Here is a 20262-nt window from a genome sequence, read left to right on the forward strand (position 1 = left end):
CGATAAATATTTAATGGTGCTAGAGTTCAGTGGATATAGCCTCATATGTTTCTTTTAAAAGGTGTTTTATAACCTGGTGAATGCACTGTGGTCAACTGAGCAAGAAAAAAACAAACTCAAACCAAAAAGTTTCCATTAAAAGATGACACAGGGTTCAGTTTCAGTTTGAAGAGGGTGTGGAGGAAACAAGTAACCATATATTTTTCTGAGTCTCTCAGTCCTGGCAGTGCTCAGACAATTCCATTTGAGATAAGCATCAGGGGCATTACATAGATCATAAAAGCATTTGAGCTGAGAAAGACAAGTGCTACAAAAGATAAAGTTCTAAAAATGAGCTTTCTCCAAAAAAAAAAAAAAAAAAAAAAAAAAAAAAAAAAATTTACCCTGAACTACTGCACCTTCTATGATAGATTTGCTGTGACATGTTCATGTTCATTCTGTAAGACTGGTTTAAATGCTCATGCAAAGTGTTTTCAAATATTTCTGGACAAACATTTGTTAACATTAAATTTTAAATATGATGTTAAATTATTTAAACAGATCTGTCAAACTGTTTACATGCACTCTACCTAATGTTGAACTTGAAACTACCTGAAATTACTTTGGCAGGCTAGGACCAAGCTATAGCAGAGCAAAATAATCCTCAGTGATAGGTAATAGCAAAAATTACAGGATTGATACTCTCTCCCTTACATTTGATTCCTATTCTAAAAATCTACTACTCCACTAACTACCTGAACAGACTTTGAAACTAAATTTTACCTTACCCATTTTTAAGTGGTAACTTAAAATATGCAAGAAAAATATAATTTCCAGTAAAAACTTTGAAGATTTCTTAACTGACTATCTATTTCTAAACTAATGTGCAAATCATATTCAGGTGTAATTTGATAAATCTGAAAAGCTGTTCATATTTTTTAAAAATATCATGGATTTGTAAGTAAACACCACCTACAGGGAATTGGGGCAAAACACACAAAAATCTTGTAACTTGTAAATGACATCAGAAATCTCTATCAAATAGAAAGAATAAGATCAATGAATCAGTATCTTGTAAGCAGTGTTGTTCCCTCATTTATGGTTAAGACTCAGAAGCTTTCAAACTTACTCATAATTTAGTTATAAAATAAATATTTTAAGACTAATTCAGGAATCTTTGAGGATATTACCTCAGCCTCAGTGGAATTATTCAGCAAAGAATCATATACTGTTGTTGCCTGAAAGTTGCCTTCTCCGACTTACGTAGAAAGAATAAAAATAGCAAGAGATCAAACTACCTGTTACCCTGATGGGAAATGATAGAGCTGAAAAATGAGGGCTAGGTAAGGATGATAAAAAAGTTGTTCAAAACTATGGTACCACTATAAAAGGAATCTACCAATCTACTTGATCTGCTTGTGACGAGTCTTCTGAACCCTTGTCTTCTTTAATTCATGGAATTTTAAATGTAGGACAACAAAAATTGCCTAAACTCAAGTTTCTACAACCTGATGAGAGACCACATTTATGTATCAGTAAGTACAAATCATAAATATAAAGAAAAAGCATACATTTACAGGTAGGACCAGCGTTCTCTCAATAACAAATACATATCAAGAATACTGTTGAAAATTAGTCATTATCAGGAAAATCTCAATCACATGCATGTATTGAGCCTGGAATATTTTTAGAGATCCCTTTAGAGATTTTAGTTAAACACTTTACATAATTTGGGTGTTGAAAGTTTTAGACTGTTTTGAAATACTTTGAGCTGAATATGAGTTACAGAGTTTGGGGCATTAAACTCTTTCTGGACACTAGCAATATGGTCCATAAAATGACCCCTTAATAAAAGGAGTGGTTTCCCTGTGTTCATGTTCATACTTTCCTCAAATCTTTAATTCATCATCCCAGACAAAGGTCTGTCTTTTACTCCCAGCATTACTGAAGTGCAAACTTAAACTTGTAAGCCAAGTGATGTGGAGTAAAAAAACAAAACAAAACAAAACAAAAAGGTACCAAAAGTTAAACATACTTGCACTCCTTATTTTACCTATAATTTCAGGGTCTTCCTTGACATATTTTTTTTAGTAATTCTAATATTTATTCAATTTAATGCAGAAATGTTTTATCTTGGTATCATCAAGAAAAATCCTGGTTCCTGAATCTTTAAGTCATAATACACTTATGCATATGATCTTCCTAAAAAATACTGGAATATTGTTTTGTGTCCCTTTTACTTAATTTCCAAGAATGGAATCAGGATCCACTGAGATTGTACAAAACCGTACTGAAGCCCAAACATGGTTGTTAAACTCCAGTCAGCATCCATGTGTTTTGCATACAGATAAAACTAAAAAATAAATTGGTTCCCATTACTATTTTTAGACTGAAATGGAATTAAATATGTACATTTAACTGATATGAGAAGTTTTTTGCAATATTCATATATGAAAACTACTTTCAAGAAGGGTGAGAACTGGGTCCATGAAAAAAAGACCATTTTTTTCCCAGAATGAATTTTTTTATCACAAAATGAATTGCTTTATCACAAAAATTATACCATTTCAGTTTCCATTCAAAACAATAGCTTTAAGTAACTTGACACAAAGAAGACTTTGCCTGAATTTAATGGAGTTTTACCTTCTTTAATTTGCAATGTTTGCAGTTGAAAATCAGACAAAATAATATTGAGTTCATAGGTTCCCACTGACTACACTGAGGGAATGTTATATCTCACAGGAAGCCATCAGAGCCAGTACCTCACACGACTGAACTCTGACTTTTATGGCTTTCACAGAGAGATTTAGCCAGTTTTTCTGGCTTTGGTTTCAGCTGAAAGCAAATGCTGCTATCTTCAGTGTATTTCTGAACAGAAAGAAAATGCGAAGTACTGTAAATCATTCAAGGTAACTTTTACCCACAGGATTGCTAGAAACTTTAAACCAGAAGCTTGAGTTTGTTTTTGTAAGCATCTGCACTGGATCTCTGAACCTTTGAAGATTAACCTGTTGCAATGAAGATTGTGTGTATGTTTTCACATGATAGTAAAATGTCTGCCTCACTGAGAATATTAGGTACCTATAACTTCCTCTTGAGAAAGATACCCTGTAGACCAAATGTTAAAAGAATAAAACTTTGAAGCTCTTTGAGCAGAAGACTAGTTCCAGTTCTCTGTGTGTTCAAAGTTACTTCTGATGTCTATATTAATTCTCTCTCTTGGCTGTACCAAAGTATTTGTTAATGTCATTAAATTTAACCATGATTTTTTGCACATTTTTCATTAGTAGGTGCTTTAGAATATAGCTGATTAGTAAAGAGGTAAGAAGAACATCTACAGTGGTGGTGGGAGGATATCTCTGCATGGACTGGAAGCCTAGGATACACATAAATTCAGTATTCCAAGTGAAGACCCTTATTTGGACTTTTTCAATGCAAAAGAAGCATGCAGTGAGAAAAAAAAAAAATATACATAGTTGAGAATAGAATGTAGATCTGTAAATTATATGAAGAAAACAACAGTGTCAAGACTCCAACACGTTGTGTCTGCAGTATATACTGACACAGAGGAGAACTCAGCAAAATGTATGAGCATCCTATTTCACTCATATCTGACAGATCAGTGTGAGTATAGCAATCCCACAGTGGTGGGAGACTGTTTTTTTTCACTCTGACGAGTAGGCCACACCAGTATCTTTAGTTTCTAATTACATGACACTGCAGTGCATAAATTTGTATTTTTACTCTCAAGTGGATTTCTACTACCCTTTTCTCAAGCTAGTTCTCTTCTCCAGCTCTCTCACAGTCATTGAAAGTACAACATACAGCTGCTGCATTTTTCTGCCTCCCTCTTGGCCTGGTGAATAAATCATCCTTAATTCTTGACATTGAATTCTTCTCTCCCATGTCATGCTTGCTTTGCAAAACTTGAGTTTAAATCTGAAGTCTTTTCAACAGATTTTGCCCTTGGATGCATCTTGATCTAATTATCCTTATTCTCTTTTGTTCCTATTTTTTAGCTGTCATTTCCGTAAACTAAAATGTTTAGGTCGAGAGATACATAAAATATTATAGAAAATGACAATAATATAAATTACCAGATTATACTATTACCAGAACTGTTTCTGAGATAGTCATAGTTTTGGTGGATTGAGTAAGGTTCTGCCAAACAATTTTGTCTTTAGCCAAAATTGATTTGAAATTAAATGAGACACAAGGATCTGATAAGACCTCATTTAAGTCATATCATGTACAACAAGAGCAAGATTTCTTCAGTGTTTGCTGTTCCAATGTAGTCAGATACTGTGTAAGAAAAAGGAAAGCAACATATCAGGAGGGTGAGGAGAAAGAAACAGCTGGAAGGAATATGAGTAATTTGGGCAAGGTCTTATTTTAGTCACAAATGAAAGAAATCTCTCTTTTAATAGACATCACCAGTTAGTACTGAACTTTAGCAAAGGAGGAGACTTCTTCAGTTTTTTATATATTTCAAGGAAGAGGAAACTTTGAAGAAGGTCAGACATAAAGCAAAATTTATTTTGCAAACTCTTAGACAGAAAGACATGTTAAATTAGAAAGTTTATGTCTCAGTTGGAAGTTGTTCTCAATCTCTAGTCTTTCATTTAATTTAGAATCAGGGTTATTTTTTTGGTTTTATTTGGTTTGGTTGTTTTGATATAGAGGAATTTGGCTTAAGTCAGTTGTATCAGTATGGTCCTAGATTTTGATCCACCAGATGACATAATGCAAATTAGCAGCCATATGTGCTGGTTATTAATACAGTGATGAATAAATTTCAGTCAAATGAGGTTTTAAAAAATACTTTGTCTCAAAAAAGCTTGGAAAAATAAATTGAATAAGCTGCTTACTCTTCACAGAAATGAACCATCTTAGATAACCTGATTATTTCCAAAGAATTTGTCTTTTATATTACCTACTACTATTGATTCTTTGATATAAGAATATAAATGTTCGTGAAAAAAATATTTAGAGGTGAAGAGCAGCTTAGTTCTTATCAGTGTTAGATAAAATTCCTCACTGGATATCTGTGAAATTATCCAGAATTTCTGGAATATGGTAGATCTTACATTACCTTGATGATGATGACAATCCCCAGCATCTGGAATCCCAAACCTCTCGCTGTGCTCTGGAGATACACAGCAGGAAAGCAAAGGTTTTCAGATCTCATGCTGCATAACTGCATGGCAGATGTTGCCATTATTATATTGCTTGGGTTTGTTTGAGTGGAATAGGGAGAGGGCAGGGGAAGGGTTAAGATGAATGAAAAATGGGCCTGTTCCTTCGGATAGCTGCATAAATCTCAAATAGGCCGTGGAGCTGCCTGTGTCTTCTTGATCTTATTAGAAAGAATGCGTGTGGGCAGGAAGAGATGAGACTGGGATTTCTTGCAACAGTGCTCTCTGGAGGATCACAAATCTGGTCATTTAAAACTGATTTATTTGGGTTTATTGCACTACTATTCTACAGTTCCAATTTGTCTTTGCTCCTTTCATATTATTCTTGACCCCTTGATGAAACACCCACGTAAGTACAGATAGTTCTCTTTAAGAATTCAAGTAAACCTTCTTTATTCATTTAACAGTTCTGTTGTTCTTTCTTTTTTTACCTTTTTTTTCCCAATGTTTATTTTCCTATAACTTTTTCTCATACTCTTTCCCTTTCAGCTATTGATTTATAATAACTCCAGAGACATCGATAATGATGGAAGAAATTACACTGTCACTTTGAAAAGGAATATTTTACATTTTGTTTGGGTCTCAAAGTACTTTTCTAACAAATGATCTAAGCATTATAGTTTCCCTATGCATCCAGGAAATATTACTATCTTCATTGTACAGATAAAGCAGAGACAGAAATCGCAACACTAGAAGACAGAGAAAATGTTTTGAATATTAGCAAAAAATCCAGACAGTTGGTCTCAGAAGCTAGCCAAGAGACCATATTATTTTAATTTAAATTTCCACATCACTATGGCAAAGCATTGTAGCAGAATCATTACTTTACTTATGAGAGAAAAAGGGAAGGGAAGGGAAGGGAAGGGAAGGGAAGGGAAGGGAAGGGAAGGGAAGGGAAGGGAAGGGAAGGGAAGGGAAGGGAAGGGAAGGGAAGGGAAGGGAAGGGAAGGGAAGGGAAGGGAAGGGAAGGGAAGGGAAGGGAAGGGAAGGGAAGGGAAGGGAAGGGAAGGGAAGGGAAGGGAAGGGAAGGGAAGGGAAGGGAAACAGGTAGATACAGTTATAGAATAAAGCAGTAAAAAATCTCACTATTTAATTTCAAGCCAAAAGAGGGATTGGGAGCAAATACTGAGGCTTTTCAATGCTTACTGTGAATTCTTTCATTTATGTTTTCCCATTGTTGGTAAGGAAGGTAGTGCGTTATCATTGTCCAAAGCAGGCATAAAAATTGCACCTATGAATTATTGGTACATGTGGAAATGCCATCTTTGCAGATGTAGATTTACCAGCAGTGGGGTTTAGCCCTTGCCTCCCTTTAGAATCAGCAGCTGCAGCATTGCTGCCGTGCTGTCACAGATGGTGGCAGCTCAGCCATCCTGTTTCCTCTCTCCATCCCTTGTTTGTAAGAATGATGAATCAGCCAGGTACCTCAAGCTTAAGAGACAGGCAAATTGACTGAAAATTATGCAGTGATTATGAGTTGTCCTCTATGTTAAGCAACTTTTTTAGAAGTTGCTGTCCCTGTTAGACATCAAAGTCTTCCTATGGAGAACCTTCACCAGGACCATAATTCTGTTGAAGATGACAAGGAGACATGGAAAAAATTGTGGTGTTGAGAAACAAGCCTAAGAGCTAGAAAGAAAAAATTGACACAACTCTGTGGATGAAGAGGTTAATCCAGGAAGAAAATAGATATGAAGTACTACAAATATGTTCAGCCCACCATTTTTCTGGTCAGAAGAAGACATTGTCTTGTCCTTTGATGCTAAAAGTTGATGTTTGCATTTGATATATCGCCAAAACTCTCTATTCATTTTAGGTAAGCACCAAGTTGCCAAAGGATTCCCACCCTATATATTTTACTTCTGGCTCAAAAATGCCTTTTAGTAGTCCATAAATTAGGCTTATGAAAGATCTTCAGGCTTCAAATTCACTGGGGGTGGTGGTAAGGGTAGAAATTTTGAGCTGGATCACAAAATTTATTGCTACTATGATTCAGAATGCAGCTGCCACTTATAAGGGGTAAAGAATGGGAAAAAACCTTACTTTCCCCTTCAATTTTAGTAGCACAGCTGGATTTTGTAAAAAATTAACAGTCTTTGGAAATATAAATATAAACAGTTTGAAAGAATTACCAGATTCTGAGAGTGGGAGCTTGAGAGTTTTACTATACTTTCTATTCTTTCCTTAAGACAAAAAAAAAAAAAAATTGTTAAGTATTCAAAATTTGATCTTGCATTTAAAAAAAAAATCAGAATGTTCTTGGTTTTTTTCTCTCTGTTTCTTTTTTTTTCTTGTGTGTTTGGAGTTTGGTTTTATTTTATCATCTTTTCATTTTATTCCTTTTAGAACACTTTTGCTAGCTTTTGTTCACAGGGGTGTTGGCTTGGAAACAGGCCACTTTCAAAACAAAGGGTTTGACTACCATTAAATCAAGCTGAGAATTTTACGGAAAAAGCATATGTCCACACGTAAATAAGGTGACAAACATTACACAGAAAATCTGTGATAGTTTGAGCACAAGTCCTCAACCTATTATCTAAGAAAAAAATTGATGCAACTCATCCCACTTAGAGCTTTAGTTGCACAAGCTTTGTGCACATTTAGGCTACAAAATATCAATCATGTAATTGTGTTAGATCAACATCCTGTTGTAGTTTCCAATGCTTTGATTGTAAGCTTTTGTGAAGCATTTTCCATTTTTCCTTTGTACACCAGAGGATACCATTGCAGTTTAGGAGCAGGACCACTTGTACCACTGGTGTGCGACAATTCCCCCAGCTGGAGCTGGACTATTGAGCCAGACCCACGGGAACAGGCAGCATTTAATCTCATTGCCATCTAGTGGCTGCCACACTGAGTTCTCTGACTCCAGATTCCAAGGTCTATTTTTGTAGTTGCCATCTGACTCCTGTGAAACCTATCATTGCTCTTTGCTAACAGAGGAAAACAACCCAGGTAATTAGGCTGAGTTAGAACTGTGGTCTGACTCATTCCAGCTGACTTCCTTTACTAAATTACATTTTGACTACATTTCTGTTGAGTTTGTAATGTTGGTTCCAGTGGTTCCTGAAACCATTTCAAATATAGTTTATGAAATAGATAAAAATTAATACAGGACACAGACACCAGTGGTAAAAACAAAGTTTTGGGATTTAGTGACTTTTACTCTCTTCCTGCCTCGATAAATGGTATGACCTTGGTAAATCATACTAATATTTTGATCCTAGTTATCCCTTTCTAAAATTGAGCTCAGTTTATTTATTAGTTTAGGAGGCATTTCAGAAGTTTAATTAAAGAATGCCATGCTAAACACTTTTAAAAACTAAAAATTAAATAAGTTAGAGAAATATGGAATATTTCTATCTATAGCATTATTTGTTTGCTCTTGTGAAGCATTTCCCAGTTCATTGATGGACTGTAATTGCACACCTGCCTCAGATATCACCCAGAATAAATCTTTCCAACATAGCAGAAAGCTACACGGAGAATTGGTGTTTTCTGGTCATGAAACTTCTTGCATTGCAGTAAAGCCAGAACATTAATTTCTTAGTTCTCCCAGTTCCTCAGGGCAGTTTATGCTGTTAGTTCATTTTGCTTCTCTGTCAGAGACCTGTCTTCTAATGACTGTCAAACATTTGGAGCAGTCTTTTTTAAAAAAAAATTCTTAGGCCAAAGAATTTCCAAATGATTTATCCCTTCGTATAAACAATTCTTTATTTGTTTGCTTTTAGAATAGTGAGATCACCTGCAGCAGTGGCAGTACCAGGTATCATCAGTCTAAACCTCACAGTTGTGACAGGATGTCTGGTTTGATCATGCAATCAGAGCTGAAGTACTTTTGTTGACTCATGGATTCTCGCTGGAATACATTCCAACTCATGGCTCAAATCAATGGCAGAGAGAGGAGACTGCTTCACAAGCAAAAGAGTAAAGGAATGACATCTCTCTCTAAGAAGTAGGAATACAATCATTGCACCATTTCTAAGCAGAAGAAAGACTTAGGAGAGACATTCAATTCCTAAAAAAATTACATGAAAACCCAGAGATTCTAACATTGTATTACACGTTGGGAAGAGTTGGGATTACTCTAACCACAAGTACCCTTGCATTAGCCACACCCCTCCAACACATCTGAAGATGGAAAAATTGCTAGACAAGGTTTAAGGGGTAAAGCAGGCTCAGGAGAATTTGAAACAAGACTTATGTCAACCATAAAGAAGACCCCAAAGAAACAACTGTGAATTCTGACAGTTTGTGATTATTCTTACACCATTTCATCACATTTGAGCATTTAAGAGTCATTGATTCTATAACACGATGTGGACCATTCTTCCAACCGGCCACCCTGTGTATCATGAAGTGAAATACATGGATTTTTTTAAAGTTGACTCAATGATGAGGATGACAGTGTAGCTTTATGTCATGCTATGATTTTTTAAAGCTATGATCCTTCTTTACTTGCTACATGCATTAAATTGTATATAGATAATAAGAAGAATCCCTGTCAGTTGATGACATTTGGATTTGGGATTATGGTGTAGAATCCAAAGGTCCAAACCAGATATCTATAATTTTCATTTGGTGGTCCAGTGGGTAGAATTTAGATGCTTCAAAATGGAAGTGTAAAAAACCTATAAAGATCATACAATCTAATAGCAAGCAAAATGTATACAGAAAGGCATTGGTAACAGCATTTGCCAGAGCCTGGGTAGAGTTTTATAATGAAAAGGTTCTATAAAGACCTGAGAACCTACAAGCATTTTTGGAGAACAGGTATTTGCACACATACAACTCCAGGTGACAAAATCAGGTTGCCTTTTTTCCTTTCACCTTATCATTCCATGTGTCTAAATACAGTCTTAGAGGAGAAAGAAGGTTGCAGAGCTTTCCTACAAGCTAGCATTATGTGTTAGCATAATTGATAATATTATAATATTATTTTCCTGAAAGGTAAGTCTTAAGTTAGCAAGACCAATGGATATTCCATCCAAGAGCAATGCAAGATACAGGATTGAGAACTACCACAAGATTTAGGTAGGTGGATCCATATCCATGTATAACATGCTATCCTTCTCAATCGAGAATTTAGAAGATTCTTCTACCTCAAGGAAGTTGGTAGAATTTTCAATACCTTAGCTGTCTTGATATCAGTAATCTCTAGAGTAATCAGTCTAAAGCAGTTTCCTATAAAGGGAAAGCATTTCCTTATGCAAACTCTTTCAGTTCTTGAAAGACAGGAACGATTATTCAGTTTTGTGTTTCAGTAAGCTATTACATTAATTTGTGTCTTTTCCTTCTCTGAGGTGTCTCCCTAAACCACTTACTCACCAAGACTTTGTGATTGCAAAGTACAAATGAGCTGCAGGGGCTTAGATATTGTGATTACTCTGACCTACTCAGGATCAACCAGGGACCCATAAATTTAAACCCAGCTATCTCCTCCCATGCTCCTGATTTATTTTTTAAAGACAGTTTTACATTACCACACACATAAAAAAAAAAAAAAAAAAGAAAACAACTCATGGTCTAAATCAGAGTAGTACTGTTAAATGAGGGCAAGTAGGATAGGAATCAACATTTCTTATGAATAGGAAATTAAGAAGCTGTTCAGAATTAATCTCAGAAAATTACTAAATGCTTAGAGCTTTGGGCTATGTGAAGTAGAGCTATTAGGATTCTCTTGGTTTTGCTAGAAAGGCATTTGTGTAAAAAATATACATAATCTTCCCAAGGTAAAAGGACTCATTCAATCCTCAAGGGCAAGATTTAAAGCCAACATTTGTCTCTGTGATTGCCCACTGGCTCTATTCCTACTGGCAGCGTAGCTTCACTTGAGCAGCACTGCCAATATGACTATTCAGTATTGTTTGATTTGAGTCACGTTGATTTCTGGCTGGAGTATTTAGGTGCAAATCCAGAATTCCTGGAAGGCATGTAGGCCAGCAGCAATAGCAAGCATCACCTGATGTGTTATGATGCCAGCTCCAAATTTCCACTGCAAGCAGTTATTTTCTAAGGATGCTAATGAATATAATGAGCAATTGGTGAAAAGTACTTCTTTTCCAGTGCAATAGCAAATCAAATTTTTTTTAAATGAACTGACATTATCTCAAAACACAATCAGAAATCAGACATTTTAAATATCTAGAGATTCTCTTTTGTTTATCTTTTCTGTGGGCTGGCAGAGAGTAATACAATCCCATTCCACTGTAGATTCTTTTGCTTGGATTTTCTGATCACAGTTTCCCATAGCTCTCAGATATGTCACAACCTTGAGGAATTATGGTCATTTAATCAGCATTGAGCATTTTCATGTTCAGCCTTCAAGCAATGATGCCTAAACTCCTAATCACAAGTGACAGCTGAATTCGCTTACTCTATTGCTTTCTGTATAGTGGTACTTTACAAATGAGCTAAAGTTCACCTTTCTCAACAAAGCAGAGTTTATTATGACCTTCTAGAGGCATTTTTTGGTTTTGTTTGGGGGCTTTTTTGTATGTCAGTTTATAACAAATGATTCAATATCAGTATAAACCTGAAGATCCTGAGAGAATAACAAAGGAGTCAACTGGGAGCTGAGATACAGCAGAAAATAGTTGCAGAAAATAGTTGCCTCTAAAATTCTTGAAGAAGACAATCTGTGATCAGCCTGCAGATATTCTGTATTCTGCACAGTTTCAGAAAATACTTAGCTATCTGGCCAGTAGCAGAATAAGATATTTCCAAGGAAAGCTAAAATGCAAGTTTCAATTCCTCTGTGCTATGTTCCCTGGTGACTTTTCTCCAAATTTCTTCATGGCTTATTTTAATTCATTTCCAAAGTAGACTGGAAAAAGTGTTTCTAATATGAAGTAATTTGGTACATCTACACTGCTGTGAAAAAACAGTGTTTCAGACAGGGCTGGAGGCCTAAGCACCTCACACATAGGAAAACATGACTGGTCACTGCACAGAGATCTATGTGGGAGATCTACAAGGCATTTTTTTCTGTAAACTATGGTGCTTACAGAACATTCCAGACCTGCTTTCACACCATGTTATACAACATGACCATCTCCTCCTACTTCTTTCCTTTGGAAATACTATATGATCAACAGAAGTTGTGTGAATACTAGAGCTGGAGACAACTGACCCTTAGATTCCACCTGCATGGCTGGATGTTTATAAATCTGAATCTCATTAGTTTCCCTTGTTTTATAGACATTTCATAATCCCAAAGCTCTCATAAAGATATACCTAGGCAGTGTTTAAGTGTGTGGGGCAAGAGGAAAAGAGGGGTATTCACTTCCAGGAACTGTGTTTCAAAATCCGTGCTGTATTGTCTCATATAGAAAAAGACATTAAATCAGTTGTTAAATTAAGGGCCAAAATAGGGTGAAATTAAATAAGATGGTGACTGAGTTTGCAGAGCATAGGATTTTAATCAATGAGTTTTAGGAGAAATCTCATACTTAACAAATGGAAGTTAAAAGAAAATCTAGTGGAGCATAGCATGAACTTCACCTTGAAAGGTTCAGGGGAAACAGTTCATGCAATGAAACATTTAATTATAAACTCTACAAACACAAAAGAAATGTAAAGCTGTAAAGTGGGATTTCTAGTGGGGTAAAGCATGTCTTGTTTTTTGCTTTATGCTTTTTACCTCTCTGGGGAAAACAAAAAATTTAGTTCTGAGAATAGATAAAAAGTAAAATAGACTAATAGCTATTTGGAAAAGGTAGGGTTTCCATTTTGTTTCGATTTATTCCAGTCCCAGAGATTTGTTTTATGCTACATCTGAAACAGAATCATTGAGGTGAAAAAAGTAGAATACACTTTTGCATTAGTTCTGTCATCAGTACTGGGAAAGGGGAGATTTACATGTATATTTGCTTACTGACATCAGTGGTAACTTTGAGTGTAGGTATTAAAAGCAAAAAAAAAGAATAAAACTCTTTGTGCATCATAAAACTTTCCCTGGAAATTATATAAGGAATATGCATGCATGCACAAAGATATGGGTAATACTGGCAAAAAAAAAAAAAAAAAAAGAAAAAAAAAAGAAGTGTGATTATAATTAAGGTACTTTTCAGGACTTCAGACAAGTTGATATCAATTCACTTTGTCATTAAAGGGACCTGTCTGACTTCATGCAATCTCTTGGTGCCTCAGTCCTCAGGCACGTACCGATAGATATAATAACCTTTCCTTTTACTCTCACTTTATCTTTCTTGACATTTGAGATTGTCATCTCTTTGGGATTTAGGTATGTTTTAACACATGGAAATGCCAATACATTTGCACACAAATGTAAAGTAATCTAAATTAGGTATAATGCATCTGTGAAGCTAAGGAATTTCACGCTATCAAAAGAACTTTGAGATTATTTCTGTGTACCAAGACTTTTTCTTTAATATCTGTATTTGGAATTTAGTCTTTCTAGAGTTTCTACCAAGATAATTAATTTACATTTGCAGCATTTGTCTCACCTAACTGCATCAGTGGATCATCATGTCTTTCATATGGTCTTCAGAAATTTTTCTCAAAATATTATATTGGGCAAAATATTTCACTAGTTTTTACCAGCCCCACTTATCTCAAACACAAGGATCTGTGTTAATATCTGATCTCTGATCCAGGAAAAAGAGCAAAATTTGAATTGTACATTCTGTACATCAGTGAGAGTCCTTGTCCAGCATAATTATGTACAACAAAGAATGACAGTAAAAACCCGAGAAGAGAACATTGCTATATCCAATGTTTATTTCATATAATTCAATTCAACAGGAAACAAGCAGAGAGTGCATGTATAAAATTATGCACATAGACATTGATACAGAATATGGAAAAACAATAAGCAAACCCAAGTGCTTGTCATGTCACTCTTGGAAACTTTCAAAACATCTGTACTTATGTTTTGTAGAAGAGGTGGTAATTTTAAACCTTTGAAATTTATTTATTTTTATTTTTTGAGAACAGCAACAGAACAAAAAAAATTTCTACCACACTCTTAGTTTACAGGATTTTACAGCCTGATGGAACTTAGCAGAGAATGGTGGCCCGCAAGGAAATTGTCTTAATGATTCAAAGGCAGCAGCAACATTAAATGAGAGAAAAAAAAAAGATTTTTTAAATAAGTCTAGAGAAAATTTTCTTTTCCTTGAAAATAATTAATAACAAAAAGGAGATATTGATTCTTTTTTAAAGTTCTATAGTTATGACTTAATTTCCATTATGATGTGATTTATAAACGTTAGGTAAAATCAACAGCAATGTTATAATGAGATTATATTGACTTTACATGAACAAATTACATTATTACCTTACCTTGAAATGATATCAACAATTCTAGTAATGAAAACCTAAAATGTTAAAGATTTTTTTGAAATCCCGAACTTCAAGAGACTTTATGTGTGTTTAATCAGGAAATGTATCTGCAAAGCTTGCATCAGTTTTATCTAAAAGAGACCCTAAGGTGACCACTATAACAATTATGTAACCATAGCTATGTTTCTATATTGCTCTGACAGACAGAGAATGACCTGGAAATCTTATGCATTCACAGGTCACCAGAGGTTTTGCCCAGATTGCCATTTCTTTGTCAGTTTTAGTCCCAATTCTGCCTCTCCTAGGGTCAGGATCAATGGTGCTAGTTTGAAGTAATATAAATTTTGGATAAACTATTGTTTGCACTGATGCTTGTGACTCAGATCAACATGGGGTGACCCAGAAGGATTTGAGGACTTCTATAAATATCATATATTTAAAGAGTAAAAATACAAAACTCCTGACTCCAAAAGAGTGCAAAAAAAACCCCTCCTGCTTTGGTTCCAAATAATACCTTGTAGGTTCTTCTCAGTACAGTAGGCATACAACAATCAAATTGCTTTAAGATTTTTCCTCATTTGGATATGTTAAGTTTATATAAAAAAGCATTTTATATACATTTGAGTAACTCTAGAATTTAGTTAAAATCTGTCATGATTCTCAAAATGAAACCATTATTTACTCCACCAAACATTACCTGTCCTGTTAGCATTCTCATGCACTAGTACTTATTCCAATAATTGCTTTTTTGGGGCGAAAACAAGGTCATACCTGGGAAAAAACAAACCCAAATAAACCGAGAGAGAAATCAGATCTCAATAGTTACCAGGTTATGCAAATTGTTTCTTAATTATGCAAGGTTTTATCTTTGTCATCCATATAGTTTTCCTTAACCTTTCCCACTATCTTAAACAATAACTGCTGCTAATATTTGTAAACTCTTCAGGCTTTATTTAACTTTCCATGGCCCTGAAATCCTTAGTTTGTTGATTTCAGTTTTATTTTTAAAAGAAACTTTTGTCTAAGTGCTGACTATTCTCTTGAAAAGAAATATCTTACAAGATAGTGCAGTGGGAGTATTGTCAGAGTGAAGAGTTTGGTGAGATTATATTGTTTCTTTTGAGAGTCTAATTAATTAACTTCTCACCTTTGTAATACTTAATAATTTAAAGAGTTGGGATATGCAGTGCCTTGGTTCTTTTAGTGGCTTGTTTCACACAAATCCCTTTCCTCAGTGTTTTTGGTTCCAATTGCAACATTCTGAAACTCAATTCTGATTTCATCTACTAACTATCCCTTTCTGGAAGCAGCTAGAATTGTCATTAGGCAAAATTTAAGCTAGTAGGACTTTAAATGTGTATTTTCAATTTCAGCAGATTAATTTTTATAAGGCACACTTAATGGTTTGGTCCATATTGATTCATCCCTTACATTAATCTCAGTTTTAATCCATATAGAGCTAAGAAATGTCAAGTTGTTCCATGACATCACTTCAAATATCTTTGACATTCTGAAATGTTTATTGAAAAATTCTGGAGATTCAGCTCTACATTAACATTAAGTCAGTTTGAAAAAAAAATAGTACAGAAGAATTTTGTAGCCATAAACAGATACAATTTTAGTATCCTTCAACATAAACCTGAATATCTTTCTAACGTTTTGCAAAATTAATTTTTGACTGCTGGCAAATACTGGTGTTCAGCTGACTCTGGTAAGGGGACATAAGTCAATTATATTGTAAAAATAGCCATTCATTAATTAATTACAACATTGTTATCTAAATCCAGAGGATCAAAGAGCTTTTTATGGATGCTTATCTTCTGAGGGCACAAATGAAAGGGTAACCACAGACTTTTTTTTGCATTCCCTATGTACAAGGCATAGCTGGTGGAGCCTCCCACAGATATACAACAGCAAAGAGCTTCTGACATGCATTTGGGTGTTAGATACCTATTCAAGATTTATTATGATATTATTTTTGATATCACATGTGTTATTTTACCACAGAAGTTTGAGGTGATGAAAAGCTGCTCCCTTGGTCTGATGTTTGGTGAGGAATTTCTGTTGACATATCAAACACATTGTAGAGAAAAAAACTCCTTTGGACTCCACTAGAATACCTTGCATGTTTCCTGAAAGAGAAGTTCGTAAATTATTCATAATAAATTTAGCAATAATATTCAGTTACACTACTGTGAAAAAAAAGTAAGGAGTATAGAAGAGTCAATTTTATATATTACGTCTCCAATCTTCTCAGTATTTTTTTTCTTTCAGACTTTCAAATGTGTAACATTAAATACTGCAAAGAGTTGGTTAGGTAATAAGATAGTCAAAACAATTTCATTGCTCCTCCACAAGACTGTTGTCACACCTGATCCCCTTTGTATGCCTCCTTTCATCATGGGGCCATACATAAGCCATGGATTTTTAGGATACAACAAAAGTTTTTTCTTAATGACAACAATTAACCATTTTTATGGAAGCAAATGTGTTATTTGAAAGTCCGAAGAAATAACACAGACCAAATGACTGATGTATCTGAGATTTCTTATTTCCTATTAACTGGTTTTCAAAAGAACAATTCCATAGTAACATCTTATGTACAATACATAGTTCAAGGTAAGCTGTTAGAGTGCTTTGCAAAAAGGTTAGCTCACTTACATAAAAGGAAAAAGGAGACTTTAAAAAAATCAACCTTTCAAAGCCTCAGGTTAGGACACTTAGATTATAGACTAAGGTCTGGAACAATTTAGTATTTAACACATACCTTCCTTCTATTATAGACACACTCCTTACCAAAGTTCTGATTGGTAAGAAAACTTTTATGTCCAGTCAGTAACAGAATTACAGACGCTATACATAAAATATTGAAAACCTCCTGGCCCTGTGTTGGACAGCCCCCATTTCCCCTATCTGTACTGCAGTTGAACATGACAGAAGTCTGCTGCCCCTTCATCTAAAGATTGATTCCTTCCATCATGTTCCTTTTATTTTATTTATGACTTACTCTTGTTGATGTGGCACTAGCTAACCTTTAATATAATTTTAGAAGGCCTGATGTTTTCTGTTTACCACTGGGGCATAAGACATAAATGAGAAGTACTGTATGTGTTAAACTCTTGTAAAAGGACATGGCTGAGGGCTAGGTTAGTACCAACTTACCATTTTTTTTTTTAATACAGTGCACAGGAGTCTATACTCTTAATTTTAGAAGGATTAACTTTGTCAAACACATCTAAACAGCTGAATCTGTGTATCTGAACTGAACTCATATGTATAATGAATATGGACATCAGAGATTCTAGTCCTGACTGCAGCACTCAGTCATGCAGAAAGTGTCTACTGTAGATTAGAGAATGCTATTGATCTCTGTTTCCATTGTCCTCTGTCTTTCCCTTTATCTCTTTTTTTCATTCAACATGAAAATGCTATTCAGAGATTAATTTTGAATTCTTTTTCTTTTTAAATTTAACAATATTAAAATAATCTGTTTCAGAGAAAGAACACATGGACAAGAACAGTAAACCAAGAATTTCTTCATATGGTTGTATTGATAGAGTTCCATAGCAAAATTGACAAAATAGCACTTTCTCAACTTCATGTTTGCCCTCAGGGTCTTGGTTGTACAATGAGCAAAATTTAACCTCAGGGAACAGAACTATATTGTACACATATATAATGCACTAAAAGTGAAACAGCAGAGTGGCAGCTCTAATACATGCTGCAGGGCAACATCATACAGCCTGAATAGAATTGCTCTCTGTCTGGAATTTCAGGGAAGTCAAAAAACTTGATGTTATGTAGCCATGAAAATCTTAAAATTTCTATTGTTTTCCACTCTATCCCTTGCACATAATTTATTTTTAAAAAATTTAAGGTCATCCTTGAGTAGCCACAAGCCGTTTAGGCTCCAGATCCATACAGCAAGCTATGGACAGTTCAGCACAATACTCTTATAAGGTAAAGAAGGCTGCTATGGTGTTATTGTAGGAATTTCTGTGCCTCTTGTTTCCCCTCCTTTTTCTTGCTTTTCTACATATTCTATAACTGCATTTAAATGTTCATCTTGCTCCTACAAGTGGGCTAGATAGGAGAAAAGTATCCTAAATAAAACACAAATTTAATTCAAGGCTAATACTTGGACAATGTTAATTGCAATCCTCAGTTAACTGGATGTGGAAGGGATCCCAAATACATTTATGGTTTACTCTTGGAGAAATTATTTTGAAACTCCGTGATTACAGGCACAGCATTGCATAACATATCAAAGAAAATAATTTCCTTTCAGCGCAAACATTTAAGGTAGCAGTTACAAACTTTTTTTCATTCTGACAGGTTTTTGTCATATTTATATATGATGTCTCCTGGTCTAAAAGAATAGCAACCTATATATAAAATGGAAGAAAAAAGGGAGATTTTGAAGAAAGAATCATAGAACAAGTTGTGGTGGAAGCCATTATAAAACCATCTAGTTCAAACCCTCTGCAATGAATAGCAACATCTTCAACTAAATCAGGTTTCTCAGAGCTCCATCCAAACTGATCTTGAATGTTTCCAGGGACAGAGCATCTACCACCTCTCTGGGTGACCTGTGCAAGAGCTTCACCTAGTAAAAAAATTCTCATTGTTAAAAATTCTTCCTTTTACTCTACCCTCTTCTAGTTTAAAAAGGCTACCACTTGTCCAAAGGGTGAGAGAAAGGGCGCAGAGCAACAGAGTTCATATCAAGTTATTTTGCTTAGGCCAGTTTCATACTCCTGTATTTAGTGTGGGTGGAGAGTGAGTCCTGCCTGCCAACTTAAATGTAAGAGAAATCAGAACAAAAAGTATAACTTGCTCTGACAATTTTCAGTTGCAAGGTGATGGATTCTTCTGTTCTCTCTTTACTTACCTTCAAACAAAGTATCAAATATGATAGCAGAAGAAAACTCAAACGAACAAACAAACCAACAAGCAAACAAAGTGCTTCATTGTGTTAACACGTGGAGTGCTGCAGGAGAAGATTGTTCTGGGATTCTGACTTTCTGGAAAACAGAAATCCAAAGTTCCAAATATATTTTCAATGACCCTCCATTGTTAATTGATTGCTAATGTGTTCCTGAGTACTTAAGTATTCAGAAATAAAAATTCACTCTTCGATGCTTGTTTGGAACCTGATTATTTGATTCTATGTCAACCTCTATGGCTGTTAATCTCTGTGGACTAAATTCAACATAGCATATGTAGGTCATCAGACAAAACCTCCCCTGAAATCAATAGCAGAAATAAATTACTCTGGTATAGCATGTCAGTCTGCATTTGATTTGCTGATACATGATTACTCTGAACTGTTAGCTTCACTTACTTTTATTGATTGTTACTGTGAAATGCTTACTAATTGCACATCAGATTTTTAAAGGTGCTTAATTGCATACTTTATACTAGTGTTAAATTCCATACATTGATTATCTGTAAATTATGTTCCAGGGAGTTCCATCTCCATGCCATGCCTATTTTCTGTAATGTTATGGGTCATATCATTAGCTCAATCAAAGCTGAGTCTAGAATTACGGTAACAGAGATGGAGGAGAAGTTAGCCCCACTTTCGGGGTTTGAATACCAAAGGCAAGATCAACTTTTTTTTTTTTAAAAATGCGTGATCCAGATCCAGTCTTTGAACAATACACAGTCAAAGCAGTTTGTATCTCAGGTCTGAGTTAAGCAAAGATTTATCACTATGTCTAACACCTCGGTATTTAACCTGTAGGTGGGTGCTCAAGCCTTAGAGCAGAAGGAAAATCTC

At 35.0% G+C, this 20262-nt stretch overlaps 1 long non-coding RNA gene across 2 annotated transcripts in view; it reads right to left on the reverse strand.

Moving 5' to 3' along the window:
* Window positions 1-13898: 13898 nt before the first annotated feature.
* LOC116997196 overlaps window positions 13899-20262 on the reverse strand; it is a 43771-nt gene continuing 37407 nt past the window's right edge. Inside the window, exons 4-5 of one of the 2 annotated variants that reach the window (XR_004418121.2) lie at window positions 19372-19504; window positions 13899-16612 (exon numbers count right to left, since the gene is read on the reverse strand). This is a non-coding gene — a long non-coding RNA (uncharacterized LOC116997196). The remainder of the gene's footprint in view (window positions 16613-19371; window positions 19505-20262) is intronic. The other variant, XR_004418120.2, reaches the window with a different exon arrangement.

The sequence above is a fragment of the Catharus ustulatus genome, chromosome 6 (genome assembly GCF_009819885.2).
Source record: "Catharus ustulatus isolate bCatUst1 chromosome 6, bCatUst1.pri.v2, whole genome shotgun sequence".
Taxonomy (NCBI): domain Eukaryota; kingdom Metazoa; phylum Chordata; class Aves; order Passeriformes; family Turdidae; genus Catharus; species Catharus ustulatus.